General features: G+C 34.6%; 8 non-coding genes across 8 annotated transcripts; all 8 read left to right on the top strand.

Moving 5' to 3' along the window:
- Window positions 1-4,978: 4,978 nt before the first annotated feature.
- TRNAD-GUC (transfer RNA aspartic acid (anticodon GUC)) lies at window positions 4,979-5,050 on the top strand. Its single transcript has one exon. It is a non-coding gene; the product is annotated as a tRNA-Asp (tRNA).
- Window positions 5,051-5,921: 871 nt separating this feature from the next.
- TRNAD-GUC (transfer RNA aspartic acid (anticodon GUC)) lies at window positions 5,922-5,993 on the top strand. The gene has a single exon. It is a non-coding gene; the product is annotated as a tRNA-Asp (tRNA).
- A 4,637-nt stretch (window positions 5,994-10,630) lies between these two features.
- Window positions 10,631-10,702, top strand: TRNAD-GUC (transfer RNA aspartic acid (anticodon GUC)). The gene has a single exon. It is a non-coding gene; the product is annotated as a tRNA-Asp (tRNA).
- Window positions 10,703-12,513: 1,811 nt separating this feature from the next.
- TRNAD-GUC (transfer RNA aspartic acid (anticodon GUC)) lies at window positions 12,514-12,585 on the top strand. The gene has a single exon. It is a non-coding gene; the product is annotated as a tRNA-Asp (tRNA).
- Window positions 12,586-14,397: 1,812 nt separating this feature from the next.
- On the top strand, window positions 14,398-14,469 carry TRNAD-GUC (transfer RNA aspartic acid (anticodon GUC)). Its single transcript has one exon. It is a non-coding gene; the product is annotated as a tRNA-Asp (tRNA).
- An 869-nt stretch (window positions 14,470-15,338) lies between these two features.
- Window positions 15,339-15,410, top strand: TRNAN-GUU (transfer RNA asparagine (anticodon GUU)). The gene has a single exon. It is a non-coding gene; the product is annotated as a tRNA-Asn (tRNA).
- A 2,259-nt stretch (window positions 15,411-17,669) lies between these two features.
- On the top strand, window positions 17,670-17,741 carry TRNAD-GUC (transfer RNA aspartic acid (anticodon GUC)). The gene has a single exon. It is a non-coding gene; the product is annotated as a tRNA-Asp (tRNA).
- A 7,466-nt stretch (window positions 17,742-25,207) lies between these two features.
- Window positions 25,208-25,279, top strand: TRNAD-GUC (transfer RNA aspartic acid (anticodon GUC)). Its single transcript has one exon. It is a non-coding gene; the product is annotated as a tRNA-Asp (tRNA).
- The last annotated feature ends 446 nt before the right edge of the window (window positions 25,280-25,725 follow it).

The raw sequence follows: 25,725 nt of genomic DNA, 5'->3' as shown, positions 1-25,725 counted from the left end.
ATGTAAATAATGCAGTCTATGTTTTTTTTCAATTCTCTCTGTTTGGCAACAATCCCGCTAACTACACATTTTTGTTTACTTTTGCATCAAGCAAAGCAGCTTACCATTCAGCAAAATGTTGATTTAAGTTGTACATCTTCTGATTAGCGGCAGAGATGGCATTAAAATCTCCCCATTGGAGGGAGTTTTCCCAAAAACACATGTCAAGTTATTCATCGTTAGTATAGTGCTGAGTATCCCCGCCTGTCACGTGGGAGACCGGGGTTCGATTCCCCAACGGGGAGTCCTTAACATTTTTTATTTTTTCTGTAACATAAGCACTTGTGGGAAGTGTTGCATGCTAGTACGATTATTTCCTGCCGTGATGCAGGAAAAGACAGTAATATTTATGCATTAACCTTAGTTTAAATACAACTTACATTTTTTGCCCACATTCATAGTTTATGTACACTTTCTTTTAAAGTCATTTAGAAAAAATCATTTTGGCCAAAAATTTAATTTATCAGGTGATTAACAAACACTTTAGATTAGCCAAAAACATAAAAAATTCCCAATTTTAGAAAACATATACTATTGTCCTCTGTGCCACAATATTTTGTGTCAGTTGTTTTACGTCATTTAGCAGGGCATTTTTAATGAGTGTTAATGGCAAAAGGTAACAGAATTAAAGCAAGATATTATTATGCATAAAAAGAGATAAAAATATGCAGGAAAATATAGCTAAATATATTTCTTGAAAGGGATAAGAAACATCTTTTTGAAATGTTTTGGAGCATTAATTTCATAAAATGTCCTTCGAGTCATATTGTAGTGTAGCAGATTATCCATGCATGACTGTACAGGAGTGTCTCCTGACGAAAACCCAAAAAACAGTGGGCAAATATATACTGTGCCAGGAAAATACTGCTTTAGCTTAATCTTACACTCTCTCTACTCAAGGTCATGTAAATAATGCAGTCTATGTTTTTTTTCAATTCTCTCTGTTTGGCAACAATCCCGCTAACTACACATTTTTGTTTACTTTTGCATCAAGCAAAGTAGCTTACCATTCAGCAAAATGTTGATTTAAGTTGTGCATCTTCTGATTAGCGGCAGAGATGGCATTAAAATCTCCCCATTGGAGGGAGTTTTCCCAAAAACACATGTCAAGTTATTCCTCGTTAGTATAGTGGTGAGTATCCCTGCCTGTCACGTGGGAGACCGGGGTTCGATTCCCTGACAGGGAGTCCTTAACAATTTTTATTTTTTCTGTAACATAAGCACTTGTGGGAAGTGTTGCATGCTAGTACGATTATTTCCTGCCGTGATGCAGGAAAAGACAGTAATATTTATGCATTAACCTTAGTTTAAATACAACTTACCTTTTTTGCCCACATTCATAGTTTATGTACACTTTCTTTTAAAGTCATTTAGAAAAAATCATTTTGGCCAAAAATTTAATTTATCAGGTGATTAACAAACACTTTAGATTAGCCAAAAACATAAAAAATTCCCAATTTTAGAAAACATATACTATTGTCCTCTGTGCCACAATATTTTGTGTCAGTTGTTTTACGTCATTTAGCAGGGCATTTTTAATGAGTGTTAATGGCAAAAGGTAACAGAATTAAAGCAAGCCATTATTATGCATAAAAAGAGATAAAAATATGCAGGAAAATATAGCTAAATATATTTCTTGAAAGGGATAAGAAACATCTTTTTGAAATGTTTTGGAGCATTAATTTCATAAAATGTCCTTCGAGTCATATTGTAGTGTAGCAGATTATCCATGCATGACTGTACAGGAGTGTCTCCTGACGAAAACCCGAAAAACAGCTGGCAAATATATACTGTGCCAGGAAAATACTGCTTTAGCTTAATCTTACACTCTCTCTACTCAAGGTCATGTAAATAATGCAGTCTATGTTTTTTTTCAGTTCTCTCTGTTTGGCAACAATCCCGCTAACTACACATTTTTGTTTACTTTTGCATCAAGCAAAGTAGCTTACCATTCAGCAAAATGTTAATTTAAGTTGTGCATCTTCTGATTAGCGGCAGAGATGGCATTAAAATCTCCCCATTGGAGGGAGTTTTCCCAAAAACACATGTCAAGTTATTCCTCATTAGTATAGTGGTGAGTATCCCCGCCTGTCACGTGGGAGACCGGGGTTCGATTCCCCGACGGGGAGTCCTTAACATTTTTTATTTTTTCTGTAACATAAGCACTTGTGGGAAGTGTTGCATGCTAGTACGATTATTTCCTGCCGTGATGCAGGAAAAGACAGTAATATTTATGCATTAACCTTAGTTTAAATACAACTTACATTTTTTGCCCACATTCATAGTTTATGTACACTTTCTTTTAAAGTCATTTAGAAAAAATCATTTTGGCCAAATATTTAATTTATCAGGTGATTAACAAACACTTTAGATTAGCCAAAAACATAAAAAATTCCCAATTTTAGAAAACATATACTATTGTCCTCTGTGCCACAATATTTTGTGTCAGTTGTTTTACGTCATTTAGCAGGGCATTTTTAATGAGTGTTAATGGCAAAAGGTAACAGAATTAAAGCAAGCCATTATTATGCATAAAAAGAGATAAAAATATGCAGGAAAATATAGCTAAATATATTTCTTGAAAGGGATAAGAAACATCTTTTTGAAATGTTTTGGAGCATTAATTTCATAAAATGTCCTTCGAGTCATATTGTAGTGTAGCAGATTATCCATGCATGACTGTACAGGAGTGTCTCCTGACGAAAACCCAAAAAACAGTGGGCAAATATATACTGTGCCAGGAAAATACTGCTTTAGCTTAATCTTACACTCTCTCTACTCAAGGTCATGTAAATAATGCAGTCTATGTTTTTTTTCAATTCTCTCTGTTTGGCAACAATCCCGCTAACTACACATTTTTGTTTACTTTTGCATCAAGCAAAGTAGCTTACCATTCAGCAAAATGTTGATTTAAGTTGTGCATCTTCTGATTAGCGGCAGAGATGGCATTAAAATCTCCCCATTGGAGGGAGTTTTCCCAAAAACACATGTCAAGTTATTCCTCGTTAGTATAGTGGTGAGTATCCCTGCCTGTCAAGTGGGAGACCGGGGTTCGAATCCCTGACAGGGAGTCCTTAACAATTTTTATTTTTTCTGTAACATAAGCACTTGTGGGAAGTGTTGCATGCTAGTACGATTATTTCCTGCCGTGATGCAGGAAAAGACAGTAATATTTATGCATTAACCTTAGTTTAAATACAACTTACCTTTTTTGCCCACATTCATAGTTTATGTACACTTTCTTTTAAAGTCATTTAGAAAAAATCATTTTGGCCAAAAATTTAATTTATCAGGTGATTAACAAACACTTTAGATTAGCCAAAAACATAAAAAATTCCCAATTTTAGAAAACATATACTATTGTCCTCTGTGCCACAATATTTTGTGTCAGTTGTTTTACGTCATTTAGCAGGGCATTTTTAATGAGTGTTAATGGCAAAAGGTAACAGAATTAAAGCAAGCCATTATTATGCATAAAAAGAGATAAAAATATGCAGGAAAATATAGCTAAATATATTTCTTGAAAGGGATAAGAAACATCTTTTTGAAATGTTTTAGAGCATTAATTTCATAAAATGTCCTTCGAGTCATATTGTAGTGTAGCAGATTATCCATGCATGACTGTACAGGAGTGTCTCCTGACGAAAACCCAAAAAACAGTGGGCAAATATATACTGTGCCAGGAAAATACTGCTTTAGCTTAATCTTACACTCTCTCTACTCAAGGTCATGTAAATAATGCAGTCTATGTTTTTTTTCAGTTCTCTCTGTTTGGCAACAATCCCGCTAACTACACATCTTTGTTTACTTTTGCATTAAGCAAAGTAGCTTACCATTCAGCAAAATGTTAATTTAAGTTGTGCATCTTCTGATTAGCGGCAGAGATGGCATTAAAATCTCCCCATTGGAGAGAGTTTTCCCAAAAACACATGTCAACATGTCAACATGTCAACATGTCAACATGTCAACATGTCAACATGTCAACATGTCAAGTTATTCCTCGTTAGTATAGTGGTGAGTATCCCCGCCTGTCACGTGGGAGACCGGGGTTCCATTCCCCGACGGGGAGTCCTTAACATTTTTTATTTTTTCTGTAACATAAGCACTTGTGGGAAGTGTTGCATGCTAGTACGATTATTTCCTGCCGTGATGCAGGAAAAGACAGTAATATTTATGCATTAACCTTAGTTTAAATACAACTTACCTTTTTTGCCCACATTCATAGTTTATGTACACTTTCTTTTAAAGTCATTTAGAAAAAATCATTTTGGCCAAAAATTTAATTTATCAGGTGATTAACAAACACTTTAGATTAGCCAAAAACATAAAAAATTCCCAATTTTAGAAAACATATACTATTGTCCTCTGTGCCAAAATATTTTGTGTCAGTTGTTTTACGTCATTTAGCAGGGCATTTTTAATGAGTGTTAATGGCAAAAGGTAACAGAATTAAAACAAGCCATTATTATGCATAAAAAGAGATAAAAATATGCAGGAAAATATAGCTAAATATATTTCTTGAAAGGGATAAGAAACATCTTTTTGAAATGTTTTAGAGCATTAATTTCATAAAATGTCCTTCGAGTCATATTGTAGTGTAGCAGATTATCCATGCATGACTGTACAGGAGTGTCTCCTGACGAAAACCCAAAAAACAGTGGGCAAATATATACTGTGCCAGGAAAATACTGCTTTAGCTTAATCTTACACTCTCTTTACTCAGGGTCATGTAAATAATGCAGTCTATGTTTTTTTCAATTCTCTCTGTTTGGCAACAATCCCGCTAACTACACATTTTTTTTTTACTTTTGCATCAAGCAAAGCAGCTTACCATTCAGCAAAATGTTGATTTAAGTTGTACATCTTCTGATTAGCGGCAGAGATGGCATTGAAATCTCCCCATTGGAGGGAGTTTTCCCAAAAACACATCTCAAGTTGTTCCTCGTTAGTATAGTGGTGAGTATCCCCGCCTGTCACGCGGGAGACCGGGGTTCGATTCCCTGACGGGGAGTCCTTAGCAATTTTTATTTTTTCTGTAACATAAGCACTTGTGGGAAGTGTTGCATGCTAGTACGATTATTTCCTGCCGTGATGCAGGAAAAGACAGTAATATTTATGCATTAACCTTAGTTTAAATACAACTTACCTTTTTTGCCCACATTCATAGTTTATGTACACTTTCTTTTAAAGTCATTTAGAAAAAATCATTTTGGCCAAAAATTTAATTTATCAGGTGATTAACAAACACTTTAGATTAGCCAAAAACATAAAAAATTCCCAATTTTAGAAAACATATGCTATTGTCCTCTGTGCCACAATATTTTGTGTCAGTTGTTTTACGTCATTTAGCAGGGCATTTTTAATGAGTGTTAATGGCAAAAGGTAACAGAATTAAAGCAAGCCATTATTATGCATAAAAAGAGATAAAAAATATGCAGGAAAATATAGCTAAATATGTTTCTTGAAAGGGATAAGAAACATCTTTTTGAAATGTTTTGGAGCATTAATTTCATAAAATGTCCTTCGAGTCATATTGTAGTGTAGCAGATTATCCATGCATGACTGTACAGGAGTGTCTCCTGACGAAAACCCAAAGAACAGTGGGCAAATATATACTGTGCCAGGAAAATACTGCTTTAGCTTAATCTTACACTCTCTTTACTCAGGGTCATGTAAATAATGCAGTCTATGTTTTTTTTCAATTCTCTCTGTTTGGCAACAATCCCGCTAACTACACATTTTTGTTTACTTTTGCATCAAGCAAAGCAGCTTACCATTCAGCAAAATGTTGATTTAAGTTGTGCATCTTCTGATTAGCGGCAGAGATGGCATTAAAATCTCCCCATTGGAGGGAGTTTTCCCAAAAACACATGTCAAGTTATTCCTCGTTAGTATAGTGGTGAGTATCCCTGCCTGTCACGCGGGAGACCGGGGTTCGATTCCCCGATGGGGAGTCCTTAACATTTTTTATTTTTTCTGTAACATAAGCACTTGTGGGAAGTGTTGCATGCTAGTACGATTATTTCCTGCCGTGATGCAGGAAAAGACAGTAATATTTATGCATTAACCTTAGTTTAAATACAACTTACCTTTTTTGCCCACATTCATAGTTTATGTACACTTTCTTTTAAAGTCATTTAGAAAAAATCATTTTGGCCAAAAATTTAATTTATCAGGTGATTAACAAACACTTTAGATTAGCCAAAAACATAAAAAATTCCCAATTTTAGAAAACATATACTATTGTCCTCTGTGCCACAATATTTTGTGTCAGTTGTTTTACGTCATTTAGCAGGGCATTTTTAATGAGTGTTAATGGCAAAAGGTAACAGAATTAAAGCAAGCCATTATTATGCATAAAAAGAGATAAAAATATGCAGGAAAATATAGCTAAATATATTTCTTGAAAGGGATAAGAAACATCTTTTTGAAATGTTTTGGAGCATTAATTTCATAAAATGTCCTTCGAGTCATATTGTAGTGTAGCAGATTATCCATGCATGACTGTACAGGAGTGTCTCCTGACGAAAACCCAAAAAATAGTGGGCAAATATATACTGTGCCAGGAAAATACTGCTTTAGCTTAATCTTACACTCTCTTTACTCAGGGTCATGTAAATAATGCAGTCTATGTTTTTTTTCAATTCTCTCTGTTTGGCAACAATCCCGCTAACTACTCATTTTTTTTTACTTTTGCATCAAGCAAAGCAGCTTACCATTCAGCAAAATGTTGATTTAAGTTGTGCATCTTCTGATTAGCGGCAGAGATGGCATTAAAATCTCCCTATTGGAGGGAGTTTTCCCAAAAACATATGTCAAGTTATTCCTCGTTAGTATAGTGATGAGTATCCCCGCCTGTCACGCGGGAGACCGGGGTTCGATTCCCTGACGGGGAGTCCTTAACAATTTTTATTTTTTCTGTAACATAAGCACTTGTGGGAAGTGTTGCATGCTAGTACGATTATTTCCTGCCGTGATGCAGGAAAAGACAGTAATATTTATGCATTAACCTTAGTTTAAATACAACTTACCTTTTTTGCCCACATTCATAGTTTATGTACACTTTCTTTTAAAGTCATTTAGAAAAAATCATTTTGGCCAAAAATGTAATTTATCAGGTGATTAACAAACACTTTAGATTAGCCAAAAACATAAAAAATTCCCAATTTTATAAAACATATACTATTGTCCTCTGTGAGAAAATATTTTGTGTCAGTTGTTTTACGTCATTTAGCAGGGCATATTTAATCAGTGTTAATGGCAAAAGGTAACAGAATTAAAGCAAGCCATTATTATGCATAAAAAGGGATAACAATATGCAGGAAAATATAGCTAAATATATTTCTTGAAAGGGATAAGAAACATCTTTTTGAAATGTTTTAGAGCATTAATTTCATAAAATGTCCTTCGAGTCATATTGTAGTGTAGCAGATTATCCATGCATGACTGTACAGGAGTGTCTCCTGACGAAAACCCGAAAAACAGCTGGCAAATATATACTGTGCCAGGAAAATACTGCTTTAGCTTAATCTTACACTCTCTCTACTCAAGGTCATGTAAATAATGCAGTCTATGTTTTTTTCAGTTTTCTCTGTTTGGCAACAATCCCGCTAACTACACATTTTTGTTTACTTTTGCATCAAGCAAAGTAGCTTACCATTCAGCAAAATGTTAATTTAAGTTGTGCATCTTCTGATTAGCGGCAGAGATGGCATTAAAATCTCCCCATTGGAGGGAGTTTTCCCAAAAACACATGTCAAGTTATTCCTTGTTAGTATAGTGGTGAGTATCCCCGCCTGTCACGTGGCAGACCGGGGTTCGATTCCCCGACGGGGAGTCCTTAACATTTTTTATTTTTTCTGTAACATAAGCACTTGTGGGAAGTGTTGCATGCTAGTACGATTATTTCCTGCCGTGATGCAGGAAAAGACAGTAATATTTATGCATTAACCTTAGTTTAAATACAACTTACCTTTTTTGCCCACATTCATAGTTTATGTACACTCTCTTTTAAAGTCATTTAGAAAAAATCATTTTGGCCAAAAAATTAATTTATCAGGTGATTAACAAACACTTTAGATTAGCCAAAAACATAAAAAATTCCCAATTTTAGAAAACATATACTATTGTCCTCTGTGCCACAATATTTTGTTTCAGTTGTTTTACGTCATTTAGCAGGGCATTTTTAATGAGTGTTAATGGCAAAAGGTAACAGAATTAAAGCAAGCCATTATTATGCATAAAAAGAGATAAAAATATGCAGGAAAATATAGCTAAATATATTTCTTGAAAGGGATAAGAAACATCTTTTTGAAATGTTTTAGAGCATTAATTTCATAAAATGTCCTTCGAGTCATATTGTAGTGTAGCAGATTATCCATGCATGACTGTACAGGAGTGTCTCCTGACGAAAACCCGAAAAACAGCTGGCAAATATATACTGTGCCAGGAAAATACTGCTTTAGCTTAATCTTACACTCTCTCTACTCAAGGTCATGTAAATAATGCAGTCTATGTTTTTTTTCAGTTCTCTCTGTTTGGCAACAATCCCGCTAACTACACATTTTTGTTTACTTTTGCATCAAGCAAAGTAGCTTACCATTCAGCAAAATGTTAATTTAAGTTGTGCATCTTCTGATTAGCGGCAGAGATGGCATTAAAATCTCCCCATTGGAGGGAGTTTTCCCAAAAACGCATGTCAAGTTATTCCTTGTTAGTATAGTGGTGAGTATCCCCGCCTGTCACGTGGGAGACCGGGGTTCGATTCCCCGACGGGGAGTCCTTAACATTTTTTATTTTTTCTGTAACATAAGCACTTGTGGGAAGTGTTGCATGCTAGTACGATTATTTCCTGCCGTGATGCAGGAAAAGACAGTAATATTTATGCATTAACCTTAGTTTAAATACAACTTACCTTTTTTGCCCACATTCATAGTTTATGTACACTTTCTTTTAAAGTCATTTAGAAAAAATCATTTTGGCCAAAAATGTAATTTATCAGGTGATTAACAAACACTTTAGATTAGCCAAAAACATTAAAAATTCCCAATTTTATAAAACATATACTATTGTCCTCTGTGAGAAAATATTTTGTGTCAGTTGTTTTACGTCATTTAGCAGGGCATATTTAATCAGTGTTAATGGCAAAAGGTAACAGAATTAAAGCAAGCCATTATTATGCATAAAAAGGGATAACAATATGCAGGAAAATATAGCTAAATATATTTCTTGAAAGGGATAAGAAACATCTTTTTGAAATGTTTTAGAGCATTAATTTCATAAAATGTCCTTCGAGTCATATTGTAGTGTAGCAGATTATCCATGCATGACTGTACAGGAGTGTCTCCTGACGAAAACCCGAAAAACAGCTGGCAAATATATACTGTGCCAGGAAAATACTGCTTTAGCTTAATCTTACACTCTCTCTACTCAAGGTCATGTAAATAATGCAGTCTATGGTTTTTTTGAATTCTCTCTGTTTGGCAACAATCCCGCTAACTACACATTTTTGTTTACTCTTGCATCAAGCAAAGTAGCTTACCATTCAGCAAAATGTTGATTTAAGTTGTGCATCTTCTGATTAGCGGCAGAGATGGCATTAAAATCTCCCCATTGGAGGGAGTTTTCCCAAAAACACATGTCAAGTTATTCCTCGTTAGTATAGTGGTGAGTATCCCCACCTGTCACGCAGGAGACCGGGGTTCGATTCCCCGACGGGGAGTCCTTAACATTTTTTATTTTTTCTGTAACATAAGCACTTGTGGGAAGTGTTGCATGCTAGTACGATTATTTCCTGCCGTGATGCAGGAAAAGACAGTAATATTTATGCATTAACCTTAGTTTAAATACAACTTACCTTTTTTGCCCACATTCATAGTTTATGTACACTTTCTTTTAAAGTCATTTAGAAAAAATCATTTTGGCCAAAAATTTAATTTATCAGGTGATTAACAAACACTTTAGATTAGCCAAAAACATAAAAAATTCCCAATTTTAGAAAACATATACTATTGTCCTCTGTGCCACAATATTTTGTGTCAGTTGTTTTACGTCATTTAGCAGGGCATTTTCAATGAGTGTTAATGGCAAAAGGTAACAGAATTAAAGCAAGCCATTATTATGCATAAAAAGAGATAAAAATATGCAGGAAAATATAGCTAAATATATTTCTTAAAAGGGATAAGAAACATCTTTTTGAAATGTTTTAGAGCATTAATTTCATAAAATGTCCTTCGAGTCATATTGTAGTGTAGCAGATTATCCATGCATGACTGTACAGGAGTGTCTCCTGACGAAAACCCAAAGAACAGTGGGCAAATATATACTGTGCCAGGAAAATACTGCTTTAGCTTAATCTTACACTCTCTTTACTCAGGGTCATGTAAATAATGCAGTCTATGTTTTTTTTCAATTCTCTCTGTTTGGCAACAATCCCGCTAACTACACATTTTTGTTTACTTTTGCATCAAGCAAAGCAGCTTACCATTCAGCAAAATGTTGATTTAAGTTGTGCATCTTCTGATTAGCGGCAGAGATGGCATTAAAATCTCCCCATTGGAGGGAGTTTTCCCAAAAACACATGTCAAGTTATTCCTCGTTAGTATAGTGGTGAGTATCCCTGCCTGTCACGCGGGAGACCGGGGTTCGATTCCCCGATGGGGAGTCCTTAACAATTTTTATTTTTTCTGTAACATAAGCACTTGTGGGAAGTGTTGCATGCTAGTACGATTATTTCCTGCCGTGATGCAGGAAAAGACAGTAATATTTATGCATTAACCTTAGTTTAAATACAACTTACCTTTTTTGCCCACATTCATAGTTTATGTACACTTTCTTTTAAAGTCATTTAGAAAAAATCATTTTGGCCAAAAATTTAATTTATCAGGTGATTAACAAACACTTTAGATTAGCCACAAACATAAAAATTTCCCAATTTTAGAAAACATATACTATTGTCCTCTGTGCCACAATATTTTGTGTCAGTTGTTTTACGTCATTTAGCAGGGCATTTTTAATGAGTGTTAATGGCAAAAGGTAACAGAATTAAAGCAAGCCATTATTATGCATAAAAAGAGATAAAAATATGCAGGAAAATATAGCTAAATATATTTCTTGAAAGGGATAAGAAACATCTTTTTGAAATGTTTTGGAGCATTAATTTCATAAAATGTCCTTCGAGTCATATTGTAGTGTAGCAGATTATCCATGCATGACTGTACAGGAGTGTCTCCTGACGAAAACCCAAAAAACAGTGGGCAAATATATACTGTGCCAGGAAAATACTGCTTTAGCTTAATCTTACACTCTCTTTACTCAGGGTCATGTAAATAATGCAGTCTATGTTTTTTTTCAATTCTCTCTGTTTGGCAACAATCCCGCTAACTACTCATTTTTTTTTACTTTTGCATCAAGCAAAGCAGCTTACCATTCAGCAAAATGTTGATTTAAGTTGTGCATCTTCTGATTAGCGGCAGAGATGGCATTAAAATCTCCCTATTGGAGGGAGTTTTCCCAAAAACACATGTCAAGTTATTCCTCGTTAGTATAGTGGTGAGTATCCCCGCCTGTCACGCGGGAGACCGGGGTTCGATTCCCTGACGGGAGTCCTTAACAATTTTTATTTTTTCTGTAACATAAGCACTTGTGGGAAGTGTTGCATGCTAGTACGATTATTTCCTGCCGTGATGCAGGAAAATACAGTAATATTTATGCATTAACCTTAGTTTAAATACAACTTACCTTTTTTGCCCACATTCATAGTTTATGTACACTTTCTTTTAAAGTCATTAAGAAAAAATCATTTTGGCCAAAAATGTAATTTATCAGGTGATTAACAAACACTTTAGATTAGCCAAAAACATTAAAAATTCCCAAGTTTATAAAACATATACTATTGTCCTCTGTGAGAAAATATTTTGTGTCAGTTGTTTTACGTCATTTAGCAGGGCATATTTAATCAGTGTTAATGGCAAAAGGTAACAGAATTAAAGCAAGCCATTATTATGCATAAAAAGGGATAACAATATACAGGAAAATATAGCTAAATATATTTCTTGAAAGGGATAAGAAACATCTTTTTGAAATGTTTTAGAGCATTAATTTCATAAAATGTCCTTCGAGTCATATTGTAGTGTAGCAGATTATCCATGCATGACTGTACAGGAGTGTCTCCTGACGAAAACCCGAAAAACAGCTGGCAAATATATACTGTGCCAGGAAAATACTGCTTTAGCTTAATCTTACACTCTCTCTACTCAAGGTCATGTAAATAATGCAGTCTATGTTTTTTTTGAATTCTCTCTGTTTGGCAACAATCCCGCTAACTACACATTTTTGTTTACTTTTGCATCAAGCAAAGTAGCTTACCATTCAGCAAAATGTTAATTTAAGTTGTGCATCTTCTGATTAGCGGCAGAGATGGCATTAAAATCTCCCCATTGGAGGGAGTTTTCCCAAAAACAAATGTCAAGTTATTCTTCGTTAGTATAGTGGTGAGTATCCCCGCCTGTCACGCGGGAGACCGGGGTTCGATTCCCCGACGGGGAGTCCTTAACATTTTTTATTTTTTCTGTAACATAAGCACTTGTGGGAAGTGTTGCATGCTAGTACGATTATTTCCTGCCGTGATGCAGGAAAAGACAGTAATATTTATGCATTAACCTTAGTTTAAATACAACTTACCTTTTTTGCCCACATTCATAGTTTATGTACACTTTCTTTTAAAGTCATTTAGAAAAAATCATTTTGGCCAAAAATTTAATTTATCAGGTGATTAACAAACACTTTAGATTAGCCAAAAACATAAAAAATTCCCAATTTTAGAAAACATATACTATTGTCCTCTGTGCCACAATATTTTGTGTCAGTTGTTTTACGTCATTTAGCAGGGCATTTTCAATGAGTGTTAATGGCAAAAGGTAACAGAATTAAAGCAAGCCATTATTATGCATAAAAAGAGATAAAAATATGCAGGAAAATATAGCTAAATATATTTCTTGAAAGGGATAAGAAACATCTTTTTGAAATGTTTTAGAGCATTAATTTCATAAAATGTCCTTCGAGTCATATTGTAGTGTAGCAGATTATCCATGCATGACTGTACAGGAGTGTCTCCTGACGAAAACCCGAAAAACAGCTGGCAAATATATACTGTGCCAGGAAAATACTGCTTTAGCTTAATCTTACACTCTCTCTACTCAAGGTCATGTAAATAATGCAGTCTATGTTTTTTTTTAATTCTCTCTGTTTGGCAACAATCCCGCTAACTACACATTTTTGTTTACTTTTGCATCAAGCAAAGTAGCTTACCATTCAGCAAAATGTTAATTTAAGTTGTGCATCTTCTGATTAGCGGCAGAGATGGCATTAAAATCTCCCCATTGGAGGGAGTTTACCAAAAAACAAATGTCAAGTTATTCTTCGTTAGTATAGTGGTGAGTATCCCCGCCTGTCACGCGGGAGACCAGGGTTCGATTCCCCGACGGGGAGTCCTTAACATTTTTTATTTTTTCTGTAACATAAGCACTTGTGGGAAGTGTTGCATGCTAGTACGATTATTTCCTGCCGTGATGCAGGAAAAGACAGTAATATTTATGCATTAACCTTAGTTTAAATACAACTTACCTTTTTTGCCCACATTCATAGTTTATGTACACTTTCTTTTAAAGTCATTTAGAAAAAATCATTTTGGCCAAAAATTTAATTTATCAGGTGATTAACAAACACTTTAGATTAGCCAAAAACATAAAAAATTCCCAATTTTAGAAAACATATACTATTGTCCTCTGTGCCACAATATTTTGTTTCAGTTGTTTTACGTCATTTAGCAGGGCATTTTCAATGAGTGTTAATGGCAAAAGGTAACAGAATTAAAGCAAGCCATTATTATGCATAAAAAGAGATAAAAATATGCAGGAAAATATAGCTAAATATATTTCTTGAAAGGGATAAGAAACATCTTTTTGAAATGTTTTAGAGCATTAATTTCATAAAATGTCCTTCGAGTCATATTGTAGTGTAGCAGATTATCCATGCATGACTGTACAGGAGTGTCTCCTGACGAAAACCCGAAAAACAGCTGGCAAATATATACTGTGCCAGGAAAATACTGCTTTAGCTTAATCTTACACTCTCTCTACTCAAGGTCATGTAAATAATGCAGTCTATGTTTTTTTTCAGTTCTCTCTGTTTGGCAACAATCCCGCTAACTACACATTTTTGTTTACTTTTGCATCAAGCAAAGCAGCTTACCATTCAGCAAAATGTTGATTTAAGTTGTGCATCTTCTGATTAGCGGCAGAGATGGCATTAAAATCTCCCCATTGGAGGGAGTTTTCCCAAAAACACATGTCAAGTTATTCCTCGTTAGTATAGTGGTGAGTATCCCTGCCTGTCACGCGGGAGACCGGGGTTCGATTCCCCGACGGGGAGTCCTTAACAATTTTTATTTTTTCTGTAACATAAGCACTTGTGGGAAGTGTTGCATGCTAGTACGATTATTTCCTGCCGTGATGCAGGAAAAGACAGTAATATTTATGCATTAACCTTAGTTTAAATACAACTTACCTTTTTTGCCCACATTCATAGTTTATGTACACTTTCTTTTAAAGTCATTTAGAAAAAATCATTTTGGCCAAAAATTTAATTTATCAGGTGATTAACAAACACTTTAGATTAGCCAAAAACATAAAAATTTCCAATTTTAGAAAACATATACTATTGTCCTCTGTGCCACAATATTTTGTGTCAGTTGTTTTACGTCATTTAGCAGGGCATTTTTAATGAGTGTTAATGGCAAAAGGTAACAGAATTAAAGCAAGCCATTATTATGCATAAAAAGAGATAAAAATATGCAGGGAAATATAGCTAAATATATTTCTTGAAAGGGATAAGAAACATCTTTTTGAAATGTTTTGGAGCATTAATTTCATAAAATGTCCTTCGAGTCATATTGTAGTGTAGCAGATTATCCATGCATGACTGTACAGGCGTGTCTCCTGACGAAAACCCAAAAAACAGTGGGCAAATATATACTGTGCTAGGAAAATACTGCTTTAGCTTAATCTTACACTCTCTTTACTCAGGGTCATGTAAATAATGCAGTCTATGTTTTTTTTCAATTCTCTCTGTTTGGCAACAATCCCGCTAACTACTCATTTTTTTTTACTTTTGCATCAAGCAAAGCAGCTTACCATTCAGCAAAATGTTGATTTAAGTTGTGCATCTTCTGATAAGCGGCAGAGATGGCATTAAAATCTCCCTATTGGAGGGAGTTTTCCCAAAAACACATGTCAAGTTATTCCTCGTTAGTATAGTGGTGAGTATCCCCGCCTGTTACGTGGGAGACCAGGGTTCGATTCCCCGACGGGGAGTCCTTAACATTTTTTATTTTTTCTGTAACATAAGCACTTGTGGGAAGTGTTGCATGCTAGTACGATTATTTCCTGCCGTGATGCAGGAAAAGACAGTAATATTTATGCATTAACCTTAGTTTAAATACAACTTACCTTTTTTGCCCACATTCATAGTTTATGTACACTTTCTTTTAAAGTCATTTAGAAAAAATCATTTTGGCCAAAAATTTAATTTATCAGGTGATTAACAAACACTTTAGATTAGCCAAAAACATTAAAAATTCCCAATTTTAGAAAACATATACTATTGTCCTCTGTGCCACAATATTTTGTGTCAGTTGTTTTACGTCATTTAGCAGGGCATTTTCAATGAGTGTTAATGGCAAAAGGTAACAGAATTAAAGCAAGCCATTATTATGCATAAAAAGAGATAAAAATATGCAGGAAAATATAGCTAAATATATTTCTTGAAAGGGATAAGAAACATCTTTTTGAAATGTTTTAGAGCATTAATTTCATAAAATGTCCTTCGAGTCATATTGTAGTGTAGCAGATTATCCATGCATGACTGTACAGGAGTGTCTCCTGACGAAAACCCGAAAAACAGCTGGCAAATATATACTGTGCCAGGAAAATACTGCTTTAGCTTAATCTTACACTCTCTCTACTCAAGGTCATGTCAATAATGCAGTCTATGTTTTTTTTCAGTTCTCTCTGTTTGGCAACAATCCCGCTAACTACACATTTTTGTTTACTTTTGCATCAAGCAAAGTAGCTTACCATTCAGCAAAATGTTAATTTAAGTTGTGCATCTTCTGATTAGCGGCAGAGATGGCATTAAAATCTCCCCATTGGAGGGAGTTTTCCCAAAAACACATGTCAAGTTATTCCTCGTTAGTATAGTGGTGAGTATCCTCGCCTGTCACGTGGGAGACCGGGGCTCGATTCCCCGACGGGGAGTCCTTAACATTTTTTATTTTTTCTGTAACATAAGCACTTGTGGGAAGTGTTGCATGCTAGTACGATTATTTCCTGCCGTGATGCAGGAAAAGACAGTAATATTTATGCATTAACCTTAGTTTAAATACAACTTACCTTTTTTGCCCACATTCATAGTTTATGTACACTTTCTTTTAAAGTCATTTAGAAAAAATCATTTTGGCCAAAAATTTAATTTATCAGGTGATTAACAAACACTTTAGATTAGCCAAAAACATAAAAAATTCCCAATTTTAGAAAACATATACTATTGTCCTCTGTGCCACAATATTTTGTGTCAGTTGTTTTACGTCATTTAGCAGGGCATTTTTAATGAGTGTTAATGGCAAAAGGTAATCTTACACTCTCTCTACTCAAGGTCATGTAAATATTGCAGTCTATGTTTTTTTTCAGTTCTCTGACGGGGAGTCCTTAACAATTTTTATTTTTTCTGTAACATAAGCACTTGTGGGAAGTGTTGCATGCTAGTACGATTATTTCCTGCCGTGATGCAGGAAAAGACAGTAATATTTATGCATTAACCTTAGTTTAAATACAACTTACCTTTTTTGCCCACATTCATAGTTTATGTACACTTTCTTTTAAAGTCATTTAGAAAAAATCATTTTGGCCAAAAATTTAATTTATCAGGTGATTAACAAACACTTTAGATTAGCCAAAAACATAAAAAATTCCCAATTTTAGAAAACATATACTATTGTCCTCTGTGCCACAATATTTTGTGTCAGTTGTTTTACGTCATTTAGCAGGGCATTTTTAATGAGTGTTAATGGCAAAAGGTAACAGAATTAAAGCAAGCCATTATTATGCATAAAAAGAGATAAAAATATGCAGGAAAATATAGCTAAATATATTTCTTGAAAGGGATAAGAAACATCTTTTTGAAATGTTTTGGAGCATTAATTTCATAAAATGTCCTTCGAGTCATATTGTAGTGTAGCAGATTATCCATGCATGACTGTACAGGAGTGTCTCCTGACGAAAACCCAAAAAACAGTGGGCAAATATATACTGTGCCAGGAAAATACTGCTTTAGCTTAATCTTACACTCTCTTTACTCAGGGTCATGTAAATAATGCAGTCTATGTTTTTTTTCAATTCTCTCTGTTTGGCAACAATCCCGCTAACTACTCATTTTTTTTTACTTTTGCATCAAGCAAAGCAGCTTACCATTCAGCAAAATGTTGATTTAAGTTGTGCATCTTCTGATTAGCGGCAGAGATGGCATTAAAATCTCCCTATTGGAGGGAGTTTTCCCAAAAACACATGTCAAGTTATTCCTCGTTAGTATAGTGGTGAGTATCCCCGCCTGTCACGCGGGAGACCGGGGTTCGATTCCCTGACGGGGAGTCCTTAACAATTTTTATTTTTTCTGTAACATAAGCACTTGTGGGAAGTGTTGCATGCTAGTACGATTATTTCCTGCCGTGATGCAGGAAAAGACAGTAATATTTATGCATTAACCTTAGTTTAAATACAACTTACCTTTTTTGCCCACATTCATAGTTTATGTACACTTTCTTTTAAAGTCATTTAGAAAAAATCATTTTGGCCAAAAATTTAATTTATCAGGTGATTAACAAACACTTTAGATTAGCCAAAAACATTAAAAATTCCCAATTTTATAAAACATATACTATTGTCCTCTGTGAGAAAATATTTTGTGTCAGTTGTTTTACGTCATTTAGCAGGGCATATTTAATCAGTGTTAATGGCAAAAGGTAACAGAATTAAAGCAAGCCATTATTATGCATAAAAAGGGATAACAATATGCAGGAAAATATAGCTAAATATATTTCTTGAAAGGGATAAGAAACATCTTTTTGAAATGTTTTAGAGCATTAATTTCATAAAATGTCCTTCGAGTCATATTGTAGTGTAGCAGATTATCCATGCATGACTGTACAGGAGTGTCTCCTGACGAAAACCCGAAAAACAGCTGGCAAATATATACTGTGCCAGGAAAATACTGCTTTAGCTTAATCTTACACTCTCTCTACTCAAGGTCATGTAAATAATGCAGTCTATGTTTTTTTTGAATTCTCTCTGTTTGGCAACAATCCCGCTAACTACACATTTTTGTTTACTTTTGCATCAAGCAAAGTAGCTTACCATTCAGCAAAATGTTAATTTAAGTTGTGCATCTTCTGATTAGCGGCAGAGATGGCATTAAAATCTCCCCATTGGAGGGAGTTTTCCCAAAAACAAATGTCAAGTTATTCTTTGTTAGTATAGTGGTGAGTATCCCCGCCTGTCACGCGGGAGACCGGGGTTCGATTCCCCGAGGGGGAGTCCTTAACATTTTTTATTTTTTCTGTAACATAAGCACTTGTGGGAAGTGTTGCATGCTAGTACGATTATTTCCTGCCGTGATGCAGGAAAAGACAGTAATATTTATGCATTAACCTTAGTTTAAATACAACTTACCTTTTTTGCCCACATTCATAGTTTATGTACACTTTCTTTTAAAGTCATTTAGAAAAAATCATTTTGGCCAAAAATTTAATTTATCAGGTGATTAACAAACACTTTAGATTAGCCAAAAACATTAAAAATTCCCAATTTTAGAAAACATATACTATTGTCCTCTGTGCCACAATATTTTGTGTCAGTTGTTTTACGTCATTTAGCAGGGCATTTTTAATGAGTGTTAATGGCAAAAGGTAACAGAATTAAAGCAAGCCATTATTATGCATAAAAAGAGATAAAAATATGCAGGAAAATATAGCTAAATATATTTCTTGAAAGGGATAAGAAACATCTTTTTGAAATGTTTTGGAGCATTAATTTCATAAAATGTCCTTCGAGTCATATTGTAGTGTAGCAGATTATCCATGCATGACTGTACAGGAGTGTCTCCTGACGAAAACCCAAAAAACAGTGGGCAAATATATACTGTGCCAGGAAAATACTGCTTTAGCTTAATCTTACACTCTCTTTACTCAGGGTCATGTAAATAATGCAGTCTATGTTTTTTTTCAATTCTCTCTGTTTGGCAACAATCCCGCTAACTACACATTTTTTTTTTACTTTTGCATCAAGCAAAGCAGCTTACCATTCAGCAAAATGTTGATTTAAGTTGTGCATCTTCTGATTAGCGGCAGAGATGGCATTAAAATCTCCCCATTGGAGGGAGTTTTCCCAAAAACAAATGTCAAGTTATTCTTTGTTAGTATAGTGGTGAGTATCCCCGCCTGTCACGCGGGAGACCGGGGTTCGATTCCCCGAGGGGGAGTCCTTAACATTTTTTATTTTTTCTGTAACATAAGCACTTGTGGGAAGTGTTGCATGCTAGTACGATTATTTCCTGCCGTGATGCAGGAAAAGACAGTAATATTTATGCATTAACCTTAGTTTAAATACAACTTACCTTTTTTGCCCACATTCATAGTTTATGTACACTTTCTTTTAAAGTCATTTAGAAAAAATCATTTTGGCCAAAAATTTAATTTATCAGGTGATTAACAAACACTTTAGATTAGCCAAAAACATTAAAAATTCCCAATTTTAGAAAACATATACTATTGTCCTCTGTGCCACAATATTTTGTGTCAGTTGTTTTACGTCATTTAGCAGGGCATTTTTAATGAGTGTTAATGGCAAAAGGTAACAGAATTAAAGCAAGCCATTATTATGCATAAAAAGAGATAAAAATATGCAGGAAAATATAGCTAAATATATTTCTTGAAAGGGATAAGAAACATCTTTTTGAAATGTTTTGGAGCATTAATTTCATAAAATGTCCTTCGAGTCATATTGTAGTGTAGCAGATTATCCATGCATGACTGTACAGGAGTGTCTCCTGACGAAAACCCAAAAAACAGTGGGCAAATATATACTGTGCCAGGAAAATACTGCTTTAGCTTAATCTTACACTCTCTTTACTCAGGGTCATGTAAATAATGCAGTCTATGTTTTTTTTCAATTCTCTCTGTTTGGCAACAATCCCGCTAACTACACATTTTTTTTTTACTTTTGCATCAAGCAAAGCAGCTTACCATTCAGCAAAATGTTGATTTAAGTTGTGCATCTTCTGATTAGCGGCAGAGATGGCATTGAAATCTCCCCATTGGAGGGAGTTTTCCCAAAAACACATGTCAAGTTGTTCCTCGTTAGTATAGTGGTGAGTATCCCCGCCTGTCACGCAGGAGACCGGGGTTCGATTCCCGAAAGGGGAGTCCTTAACATTTTTCATTTTTTCTGTAACATAAGCACTTGTGGGAAGTGTTGCATGCTAGTACGATTATTTCCTGCCGTGATGCAGGAAAAGACAGTAATATTTATGCATTAACCTTAGTTTAAATACAACTTACCTTTTTTGCCCACATTCATAGTTTATGTACACTTTCTTTTAAAGTCATTTAGAAAAAATCATTTTGGCCAAAAATTTAATTTATCAGGTGATTAACAAACACTTTAGATTAGCCAAAAACATTAAAAATTCCCAATTTTTGAAAACATATACTATTGTCCCCTGTGACAAAATATTTTGTGTCAGTTGTTTTACGTCATTTAGCAGGGCATATTTAATCAGTGTTAATGGCAAAAGGTAACAGAATTAAAGCAAGCCATTATTATGCATAAAAAGGGATAACAATATGCAGGAAAATATAGCTAAATATATTTCTTGAAAGGGATAAGAAACATCTTTTTGAAATGTTTTGGAGCATTAATTTCATAAAATGTCCTTTGAGTCATATTGTAGTGTAGCAGATTATCCATGCATGACTGTACAGGAGTGTCTCCTGATGAAAACCCGAAAAACATTGGGCAAATATATACTGTGCCAGGAAAATACTGCTTTAGCTTAATCTTACACTCTCTCTACTCAAGGTCATGTAAATAATGCAGTCTATGTTTTTTTTCAATTCTCTCTGTTTGGCAACAATCCCGCTAACTACACATTTTTGTATACTTTTGCATCAAGCAAAGTAGCTTACCATTCAGCAAAATGTTGATTTAAGTCGTGCATCTTCTGATTAGCGGCAGAGATGGCATTAAAATCTCCCCATTGGAGGGAGTTTCCCCAAAAACACATGTCAAGTTATTCCTCGTTAGTATAGTGGTGAGTATCCCCGCCTGTCACGCGGGAGACCGGGGTTCGATTCCCCGAAAGAGGAGTCCTTAACATTTTTATTTTTTCTGTAACATAAGCACTTGTGGGAAGTGTTGCATGCTAGTACGATTATTTCCTGCCGTGATGCAGGAAAAGACAGTAATATTTATGCATTAACCTTAGTTTAAATACAACTTACCTTTTTTGCCCACATTCATAGTTTATGTACACTTTCTTTTAAAGTCATTTAGAAAAAATCATTTTGGCCAAAAATTTAATTTATCAGGTGATTAACAAACACTTTAGATTAGCCAAAAACATTAAAAATTCCCAATTTTAGAAAACATATACTATTGTCCTCTGTGACAAAATATTTTGTGTCAGTTGTTTTACGTCATTTAGCATGGCATATTTAATCAGTGTTAATGGCAAAAGGTAAAAGAATTAAAGCAAGCCATTATTATGCATAAAAAGGGATAACAATATGCAGGAAAATATAGCTAAATATATTTCTTGAAAGGGATAAGAAACATCTTTTTGAAATGTTTTGGAGCATTAATTTCATAAAATGTCCTTTGAGTCATATTGTAGTGTAGCAGATTATCCATGCATGACTGTACAGGAGTGTCTCCTGATGAAAACCCGAAAAACATTGGGCAAATATATACTGTGCCAGGAAAATACTGCTTTAGCTTAATCTTACACTCTCTCTACTCAAGGTCATGTAAATAATGCAGTCTATGTTTTTTTTCAATTCTCTCTGTTTGGCAACAATCCCGCTAACTACACATTTTTGTATACTTTTGCATCAAGCAAAGTAGCTTACCATTCAGCAAAATGTTGATTTAAGTCGTGCATCTTCTGATTAGCGGCAGAGATGGCATTAAAATCTCCCCATTGGAGGGAGTTTCCCCAAAAACACATGTCAAGTTATTCCTCGTTAGTATAGTGGTGAGTATCCCCGCCTGTCACGCGGGAGACCGGGGTTCGATTCCCCGAAAGAGGAGTCCTTAACATTTTTATTTTTTCTGTAACATAAGCACTTGTGGGAAGTGTTGCATGCTAGTACGATTATTTCCTGCCGTGATGCAGGAAAAGACAGTAATATTTATGCATTAACCTTAGTTTAAATACAACTTACCTTTTTTGCCCACATTCATAGTTTATGTACACTTTCTTTTAAAGTCATTTAGAAAAAATCATTTTGGCCAAAAATTTAATTTATCAGGTGATTAACAAACACTTTAGATTAGCCAAAAACATTAAAAATTCCCAATTTTAGAAAACATATACTATTGTCCTCTGTGACAAAATATTTTGTGTCAGTTGTTTTACGTCATTTAGCATGGCATATTTAATCAGTGTTAATGGCAAAAGGTAAAAGAATTAAAGCAAGCCATTATTATGCATAAAAAGGGATAACAATATGCAGGAAAATATAGCTAAATATATTTCTTGAAAGGGATAAGAAACATCTTTTTGAAATGTTTTGGAGCATTAATTTCATAAAATGTCCTTCGAGTCATATTGTAGTGTAGCAGATTATCCATGCATGACTGTACAGGAGTGTCTCCTGACGAAAACCCAAAAAACAGTGGGCAAATATATACTGTGCCAGGAAAATACTGCTTTAGCTTAATCTTACACTCTCTTTACTCAGGGTCATGTAAATAATGCAGTCTATGTTTTTTTTCAATTCTCTCTGTTTGGCAACAATCCCGCTAACTACACATTTTTGTTTACTTTTTCATCAAGCAAAGCAGCGTACCTTTTAGCAAAATGTTGATTTAAGTTGTGCATCTTCTGATTAGCGGCAGAGATGGCATTAAAATCTCCCCATTGGAGGGAGTTTCCCTGAAAAAGCATGTCAAGTTATTCCTCGTTAGTATAGTGGTGAGTATCCCCGCCTGTCACGCTGGAGACTGGGGTTTGATTCCCCAAAGAGGAGTCCTTAACATTTTTTATTTTTTCTGTAACATAAGCACTTGTGGGAAGTGTTGCATGCTAGTACGATTATTTCCTGCCGTGATGCAGGAAAAGACAGTAATATTTATGCATTAACCTTAGTTTAAATACAACTTACCTTTTTTGCCCACATTCATAGTTTATGTACACGTTCTTTTAAAGTCATTTAGAAAAAATCATTTTGGCCAAAAATTTAATTTATCAGGTGATTAACAAACACTTTAGATTAACCAAAAACATAAAAAATTCCCAATTTTAGAAAACATATACTATTGTCCTCTGTGCCACAATATTTTGTGTCAGTTGTTTTACGTCATTTAGCATGCATTTTTAATGAGTGTTAATGGCAAAAGGTAACAGAATTAAAGCAAGCCATTATTATGCATAAAAAGAGATAAAAATATGCAGGAAAATATAGCTAAATATATTTCTTGAAAGGGATAAGAAACATCTTTTTGAAATGTTTTAGAGCATTAATTTCATAAAATGTCCTTCGAGTCATATTGTAGTGTAGCAGATTATCCATGCATGACTGTACAGGAGTGTCTCCTGACGAAAACCCAAAAAACAGTGGGCAAATATATACTGTGCCAGGAAAATACTGCTTTAGCTTAATCTTACACTCTCTCTACTCAAGGTCATGTAAATAATGCAGTCTATGTTTTTTTTCAATTCTCTCTGTTTGGCAACAGTCCCGCTAACTACACATTTTTGTTTACTTTTGCATCAAGCAAAGCAGCTTACCATTCAGCAAAATGTTGATTTAAGTTGTGCATCTTCTGATTAGCGGCAGAGATGGCATTAAAATCTCCCCATTGGAGGGAGTTTTCCCAAAAACACATGTCAAGTTATTCCTCGTTAGTATAGTGGTGAGTATCCCTGCCTGTCACGTGGGAGACTGGGGTTCGATTCCCTGACGGGGAGTCCTTAACAATTTTTATTTTTTCTGTAACATAAGCACTTGTGGGAAGTGTTGCATGCTAGTACGATTATTTCCTGTCGTGATGCAGGAAAAGACAGTAATATTTATGCATTAACCTTAGTTTAAATACAACTTACCTTTTTTGCCCACATTCATAGTTTATGTACACTTTCTTTTAAAGTCATTTAGAAAAAATCATTTTGGCCAAAAATTTAATTTATCAGGTGATTAACAAACACTTTAGATTAGCCAAAAACATAAAAAATTCCCAATTTTAGAAAACATATACTATTGTCCTCTGTGCCACAATATTTTGTGTCAGTTGTTTTACGTCATTTAGCAGGGCATTTTTAATGAGTGTTAATGGCAAAAGGTAACAGAATTAAAGCAAGCCATTATTATGCATAAAAAGAGATAAAAATATGCAGGAAAATATAGCTAAATATATTTCTTGAAAGGGATAAGAAACATCTTTTTGAAATGTTTTGGAGCATTAATTTCATAAAATGTCCTTCGAGTCATATTGTAGTGTAGCAGATTATCCATGCATGACTGTACAGGAGTGTCTCCTGACGAAAACCCAAAAAACAGTGGGCAAATATATACTGTGCCAGGAAAATACTGCTTTAGCTTAATCTTACACTCTCTTTACTCAGGGTCATGTAAATAATGCAGTCTATGTTTTTTTTTCAATTCTCTCTGTTTGGCAACAATCCCGCTAACTACTCATTTTTTTTTACTTTTGCATCAAGCAAAGCAGCTTACCATTCAGCAAAATGTTGATTTAAGTTGTGCATCTTCTGATTAGCGGCAGAGATGGCATTAAAATCTCCCTATTGGAGGGAGTTTTCCCAAAAACACATGTCAAGTTATTCCTCGTTAGTATAGTGGTGAGTATCCCCGCCTGTCACGCGGGAGACCGGGGTTCGATTCCCTGACGGGGAGTCCTTAACAATTTTTATTTTTTCTGTAACATAAGCACTTGTGGGAAGTGTTGAATGCTAGTACGATTATTTCCTGCCGTGATGCAGGAAAAGACAGTAATATTTATGCATTAACCTTAGTTTAAATACAACTTACCTTTTTTGCCCACATTCATAGTTTATGTACACTTTCTTTTAAAGTCATTTAGAAAAAATCATTTTGGCCAAAAATTTAATTTATCAGGTGATTAACAAACACTTTAGATTAGCCAAAAACATTAAAAATTCCCAATTTTAGAAAACATATACTATTGTCCTCTGTGACAACATATTTTGTGTCAGTTGTTTTACGTCATTTAGCAGGGCATATTTAATTAGTGTTAATGGCAAAAGGTAAAAGAATTAAAGCAAGCCATTATTATGCATAAAAAGGGATAACAATATGCAGGAAAATATAGCTAAATATAT

The sequence above is a fragment of the Mixophyes fleayi genome, chromosome 10 (genome assembly GCF_038048845.1).
Source record: "Mixophyes fleayi isolate aMixFle1 chromosome 10, aMixFle1.hap1, whole genome shotgun sequence".
Classification (NCBI taxonomy): domain Eukaryota; kingdom Metazoa; phylum Chordata; class Amphibia; order Anura; family Limnodynastidae; genus Mixophyes; species Mixophyes fleayi.
Note: the sequence above shows the minus strand (reverse complement) of the source record. Positions and strands in the feature narration are given on the sequence as shown.